At 48.2% G+C, this 6,000-nt stretch overlaps 1 protein-coding gene and 1 long non-coding RNA gene across 3 annotated transcripts in view; one reads left to right on the forward strand and one right to left on the reverse strand.

The window, feature by feature from the left end:
• The window catches only part of camta2 (calmodulin binding transcription activator 2), a 127,436-nt gene that overhangs the window by 93,648 nt on the left and 27,788 nt on the right, over positions 1-6,000 (reverse strand). The window lies entirely within an intron of this gene.
• LOC118942978 overlaps positions 3,413-6,000 on the forward strand; it is a 2,828-nt gene continuing 240 nt past the window's right edge. Inside the window, exons 1-5 of one of the 2 annotated variants that reach the window (XR_005038711.1) lie at positions 3,413-3,523; positions 3,611-3,682; positions 4,988-5,016; positions 5,104-5,175; positions 5,896-6,000. The exon at positions 5,896-6,000 is cut by the window's right edge and continues 10 nt beyond it. This is a non-coding gene — a long non-coding RNA (uncharacterized LOC118942978). Of the gene's footprint in view, positions 3,524-3,610; positions 3,683-4,316; positions 4,361-4,987; positions 5,017-5,103; positions 5,176-5,895 lie in introns of those variants that run through there. The other variant, XR_005038710.1, reaches the window with a different exon arrangement.

Consider the following 6,000-nt stretch of genomic DNA (forward strand, 5'->3'; position numbering starts at 1 on the left):
ATCCTAGTGGTTTATAATCCTAGTCATATTATCAACCCATACTAGTCATATTATCAACCCATACTAGTCATATTATCAACCAATACTAGTCATATTATCAACCCATCCTAGTGGTTTATAATCCTAGTCATATTATCAACCAATACTAGTCATATTATCAACCCATCCTAGTGGTTTATAATACTAGTCATATTATCAACCAATACTAGTCATGTTATCAATCAATCCTAGAGGTTAGTCATATTATTAATATGATCAGGTGTGCTGTCTAGAGTGGAGTTTTCCAATATGTGTTTTCCCAGGTGTGCTGTCTAGAGTGGTGTTTTCCCAGGTGTGTTTTCCCAGGTGTGCTGTCTAGAGTGGTGTTTTCCCAGGTGTGCTGTCTAGAGTGGAGTTTTCCAAGGTGTGTTTTCCCAGGTGTGCTGTCTAGAGTGGTGTTTTCCCAGGTGTGCTGTCTAGAGTGGTGTTTTCCCAGGTGTGCTGTCTAGAGTGGTGTTTTCCCAGGTGTGTTTTCCCAGGTGTGCTGTCTAGAGTGGTGTTTTCCAAGATGTGTTTTCCCAGGTGTGCTGTCTAGAGTGGGGTTTTCCCAGGTGTGCTGTCTAGAGTGGTGTTTTCCCAGGTGTGCTGTCTAGAGTGGTGTTTTCCCAGGTGTGCTGTCTAGAGTGGAGTTTTCCAAGGTGTGTTTTCCCAGGTGTGCTGTCTAGAGTGGTGTTTTCCAAAATGTGTTTTCCCAGGTGTGCTGTCTAGAGTGGTGTTTTCCCAGGTGTGCTGTCTAGAGTGGTGTTTTCCCAGGTGTGCTGTCTAGAGTGATGCTTTCCAAGATGTGTTTTCCCAGGTGTGCTGTCTAGAGTGGTGTTTTCCCAGGTGTGTTTTCCCAGGTGTCCTGACTAGAGTGGTGCTTTCCAAGATGTGTTTTCCCAGGTGTGCTGTCTAGAGTGGTGTTTTCCCAGTTGTGCTGTCTAGAGTGGTGTTTTCCCAGGTGTGTTGTCTAGAGTGGAGTTTTCCCAGGTGTGCTGTCTAGAGTGGTGTTTTGCCAGGTGTGCTGTCTAGAGTGGAGTTTCCCAGGTGTGCTGTCTAGAGTGGTGTTTTCCCAGGTGTGCTGTCTAGAGTGGAGTTTTCCCAGGTGTGTTTTCCCAGGTGTGCTGTCTAGAGTGGTGTTTTCCCAGGAGTGTTTTCCCAGGTGTGTTTCCCAGGTGTGCTGTCTAGAGTGGTGTTTTCCCAGGTGTGCTGTCTAGAGTGGAGTTTTCCAAGGTGTGTTTTCCCAGGTGTGCTGTCTAGAGTGGTGTTTTCCCAGGTGTGTTTTCCCAGGTCTGCTGTCTAGAGTGGTGTTTTCCAAGGTGTGTTGTCTAGAATGGTGTTTTTTCCCAGGTGTGTTGTCTAGAATGGTGTTTTCCCAGGTGTGTTTTCCCAGGTGTGCTGTCTAGAGTGGTGTTTTCCCAGGTGTGCTGTCTAGAGTGGAGTTTTCCAAGGTGTGTTTTCCCAGGTGTGCTGTCTAGAGTGGTGTTTTCCCAGGTGTGGTGTCTAGAGTGGTGTTTTCCCAGGTGTGCTGTCTACAGTGGAGTTTTCCAAGGTGTGTTTTCCCAGGTGTGCTGTCTAGAGTGGTGTTTTCCAAGGTGTGTTTTCCCAAGTGTGCTGTCTAGAGTGGTGTTTTCCCAGGTGTGCTGTCTAGAGTGGTGTTTTCCCAGTTGTGCTGTCTAGAGTGGTGTTTTCCCAGGTGTGTTGTCTAGAGTGGAGTTTTCCCAGGTGTGCTGTCTAGAGTGGTGTTTTCCCAGGTGTGCTGTCTAGAGTGGAGTTTTCCCAGGTGTGCTGTCTAGAGTGGTGTTTTCCCAGGTGTGCTGTCTAGTTATCCCAGGTGTGTTTTCCCAGGTGTGCTGTCTAGAGTGGTGTTTTCCCAGGAGTGTTTTCCCAGGTGTGTTTCCCAGGTGTGCTGTCTAGAGTGGTGTTTTCCCAGGTGTGCTGTCTAGAGTGGAGTTTTCCAAGGTGTATTTTCCCAGGTGTGCTGTCTAGAGTGGTGTTTTCCCAGGTGTGTTTTCCCAGGTCTGCTGTCTAGAGTGGTGTTTTCCAAGGTGTGTTGTCTAGAATGGTGTTTTTTCCCAGGTGTGTTGTCTAGAATGGTGTTTTCCCAGGTGTGTTTTCCCAGGTGTGCTGTCTAGAGTGGTGTTTTCCCAGGTGTGCTGTCTAGAGTGGAGTTTTCCATGTTGTGTTTTCCCAGGTGTGCTGTCTAGAGTGGTGTTTTCCCAGGTGTGCTGTCTAGAGTGGTGTTTTCCCAGGTGTGCTGTCTAGAGTGGAGTTTTCCAAGGTGTGTTGTCTAGAATGTATTTTTCCCAGGTGTGTTGTCTAGAATATTTTTTTCCCAGGTGTGCTGTCTAGAGTAGAGTTTTCCAAGGTGTGTTTTCCCAGGTGTGCTGTCTAGAGTGGTGTTTTCCCAGGTGTGCTGTCTAGAGTGGAGTTTTCCCAGGTGTGTTTTCCCAGGTGTGCTGTCTAGAGTGGTGTTTTCCCAGGAGTGTTTTCCCAGGTGTGTTTCCCAGGTGTGCTGTCTAGAGTGGTGTTTTCCCAGGTGTGCTGTCTAGAGTGGAGTTTTCCAAGGTGTGTTTTCCCAGGTGTGCTGTCTAGAGTGGTGTTTTCCCAGGTGTGGTGTCTAGAGTGGTGTTTTCCCAGGTGTGCTGTCTACAGTGGAGTTTTCCAAGGTGTGTTTTCCCAGGTGTGCTGTCTAGAGTGGTGTTTTCCAAGGTGTGTTTTCCCAAGTGTGCTGTCTAGAGTGGTGTTTTCCCAGGTGTGCTGTCTAGAGTGGAGTTTTCCAAGGTGTGTTGTCTAGAATGTATTTTTCCCAGGTGTGTTGTCTAGAATGTTTTTTTCCCAGGTGTGCTGTCTAGAGTAGAGTTTTCCAAGGTGTGTTTTCCCAGGTGTGCTGTCTAGAGTGGTGTTTTCCCAGGTGTGCTGTCTAGAGTGGAGTTTTCCCAGGTGTGTTTTCCCAGGTGTGCTGTCTAGAGTGGTGTTTTCCCAGGAGTGTTTTCCCAGGTGTGTTTCCCAGGTGTGCTGTCTAGAGTGGTGTTTTCCCAGGTGTGCTGTCTAGAGTGGAGTTTTCCAAGGTGTGTTTTCCCAGGTGTGCTGTCTAGAGTGGTGTTTTCCCAGGTGTGTTTTCCCAGGTCTGCTGTCTAGAGTGGTGTTTTCCAAGGTGTGTTGTCTAGAATGGTGTTTTTTCCCAGGTGTGTTGTCTAGAATGGTGTTTTCCCAGGTGTGTTTTCCCAGGTGTGCTGTCTAGAGTGGTGTTTTCCCAGGTGTGCTGTCTAGAGTGGAGTTTTCCAAGGTGTGTTTTCCCAGGTGTGCTGTCTAGAGTGGTGTTTTCCCAGGTGTGCTGTCTAGAGTGGTGTTTTCCCAGGTGTGCTGTCTACAGTGGAGTTTTCCAAGGTGTGTTTTCCCAGGTGTGCTGTCTAGAGTGGTGTTTTCCAAGGTGTGTTTTCCCAAGTGTGCTGTCTAGAGTGGTGTTTTCCCAGGTGTGCTGTCTAGAGTGGAGTTTTCCAAGGTGTGTTGTCTAGAATGTATTTTTCCCAGGTGTGTTGTCTAGAATGTTTTTTTCCCAGGTGTGCTGTCTAGAGTAGAGTTTTCCAAGGTGTGTTTTCCCAGGTGTGCTGTCTAGAGTGGTGTTTTCCCAGGTGTGCTGTCTAGAGTGGTGTTTTCCCAGGTGTGTTTTCCCAGGTCTGCTGTCTAGAGTGGAGTTTTCCAAGGTGTGTTGTCTAGAATGGTGTTTTCCCAGGTGTGTTGTCTAGAATGGTGTTTTCCCAGGTGTGTTTTCCCAGGTGTGCTGTCTAGAGTGGTGTTTTCCCAGGTGTGTTTTCCCAGGTGTGCTGTCTAGAGTGGTGTTTTCCCCAGGTGTGCTGTCTAGAGTGGTGTTTTCCCAGGTGTGCTGTCTACAGTGGAGTTTTCCAAGGTGTGTTTTCCCAGGTGTGCTGTCTAGAGTGGTGTTTTCCCAGGTGTGTTTTCCCAGGTCTGCTGTCTAGAGTGGTGTTTTCCCAGGTGTGCTGTCTAGAGTGGTGTTTTTCCAGGTGTGCTGTCTAGAGTGATGCTTTCCAAGATGTGTTTTCCCAGGTGTGCTGTCTAGAGTGGTGTTTTCCCAGGTGTGTTTTCCCAGGTGTGCTGACTAGAGTGGTGCTTTCCAAGATGTGTTTTCCCAGGTGTGCTGTCTAGAGTGGTGTTTTCCCAGGAGTGTTTTCCCAGGTGTGCTGTCTAGGGTGGTTTTTTCCAAGATGTGTTTTCCCAGGTGTGCTGTCTAGAGTGGTGTTTTCCCAGTTGTGCTGTCTAGAGTGGTGTTTTCCCAGGTGTGTTGTCTAGAGTGGAGTTTTCCCAGGTGTGCTGTCTAGAGTGGTGTTTTCCCAGGTGTGCTGTCTAGAGTGGAGTTTTCCCAGGTGTGCTGTCTAGAGTGGTGTTTTCCCAGGTGTGCTGTCTAGTTATCCCAGGTGTGTTTTCCCAGGTGTGCTGTCTAGAGTGGTGTTTTCCCAGGAGTGTTTTCCCAGGTGTGTTTCCCAGGTGTGCTGTCTAGAGTGGTGTTTTCCCAGGTGTGCTGTCTAGAGTGGAGTTTTCCAAGGTGTATTTTCCCAGGTGTGCTGTCTAGAGTGGTGTTTTCCCAGGTGTGTTTTCCCAGGTCTGCTGTCTAGAGTGGTGTTTTCCAAGGTGTGTTGTCTAGAATGGTGTTTTTTCCCAGGTGTGTTGTCTAGAATGGTGTTTTCCCAGGTGTGTTTTCCCAGGTGTGCTGTCTAGAGTGGTGTTTTCCCAGGTGTGCTGTCTAGAGTGGAGTTTTCCAAGGTGTGTTTTCCCAGGTGTGCTGTCTAGAGTGGTGTTTTCCCAGGTGTGGTGTCTAGAGTGGTGTTTTCCCAGGTGTGCTGTCTACAGTGGAGTTTTCCAAGGTGTGTTTTCCCAGGTGTGCTGTCTAGAGTGGTGTTTTCCAAGGTGTGTTTTCCCAAGTGTGCTGTCTAGAGTGGTGTTTTCCCAGGTGTGCTGTCTAGAGTGGAGTTTTCCAAGGTGTGTTGTCTAGAATGTATTTTTCCCAGGTGTGTTGTCTAGAATGTTTTTTTCCCAGGTGTGCTGTCTAGAGTAGAGTTTTCCAAGGTGTGTTTTCCCAGGTGTGCTGTCTAGAGTGGTGTTTTCCCAGGTGTGCTGTCTAGAGTGGTGTTTTCCCAGGTGTGTTTTCCCAGGTCTGCTGTCTAGAGTGGAGTTTTCCAAGGTGTGTTGTCTAGAATGGTGTTTTCCCAGGTGTGTTGTCTAGAATGGTGTTTTCCCAGGTGTGTTTTCCCAGGTGTGCTGTCTAGAGTGGTGTTTTCCCAGGTGTGTTTTCCCAGGTGTGCTGTCTAGAGTGGTGTTTTCCCAGGTGTGCTGTCTAGAGTGGTGTTTTCCCAGATGTGCTGTCTAGAGTGGTGTTTTCCCAGGTGTGGTGTCTAGAATGGTTTTTTCCCAGGTGTGCTGTCTACAGTGGAGTTTTCCCAGGTGTGTTTTCCCAGGTGTGCTGTCTAGAGTGGTGTTTTCCCAGGTGTGTTTTCCCAGGTGTGCTGTCTAGAGTGGTGTTTTCCCAGGTGTGTTTTCCCAGGTGTGCTGTCTAGAGTGGTGTTTTCCCAGGTGTGTTTTCCCAGGTGTGCTGTCTAGAGTGGTGTTTTCCCAGGTGTGCTGTCTAGAGTGGTGTTTTCCCAGGTGTGCTGTCTAGAGTGGTGTTTTCCCAGGTGTGTTTTCCCAGGTCTGCTGTCTAGAGTTGTGTTTTCCCAGGTGTGCTGTCTAGAGTGGTGTTTTCCCAGGTGTGCTGTCTACAGTGGAGTTTTCCAAGGTGTGTTTTCCCAGGTGTGCTGTCTAGAGTGGAGTTTTCCAATATGTGTTTTCCCAGGTGTGCTGTCTAGAGTGGTGTTTTCCCAGGTGTGCTGTCTAGAGTGGAGTTTTCCAAGGTGTGTTTTCCCAGGTGTGTTGTCTAGAGTGGAGTTTTCCAATATGTGTTTTCCCAGGTGTGCTGTCTAGAGTGGT

Source organism: Oncorhynchus mykiss, chromosome 21, assembly GCF_013265735.2.
Source record: "Oncorhynchus mykiss isolate Arlee chromosome 21, USDA_OmykA_1.1, whole genome shotgun sequence".
NCBI classification, from domain to species: Eukaryota; Metazoa; Chordata; class Actinopteri; order Salmoniformes; family Salmonidae; genus Oncorhynchus; species Oncorhynchus mykiss.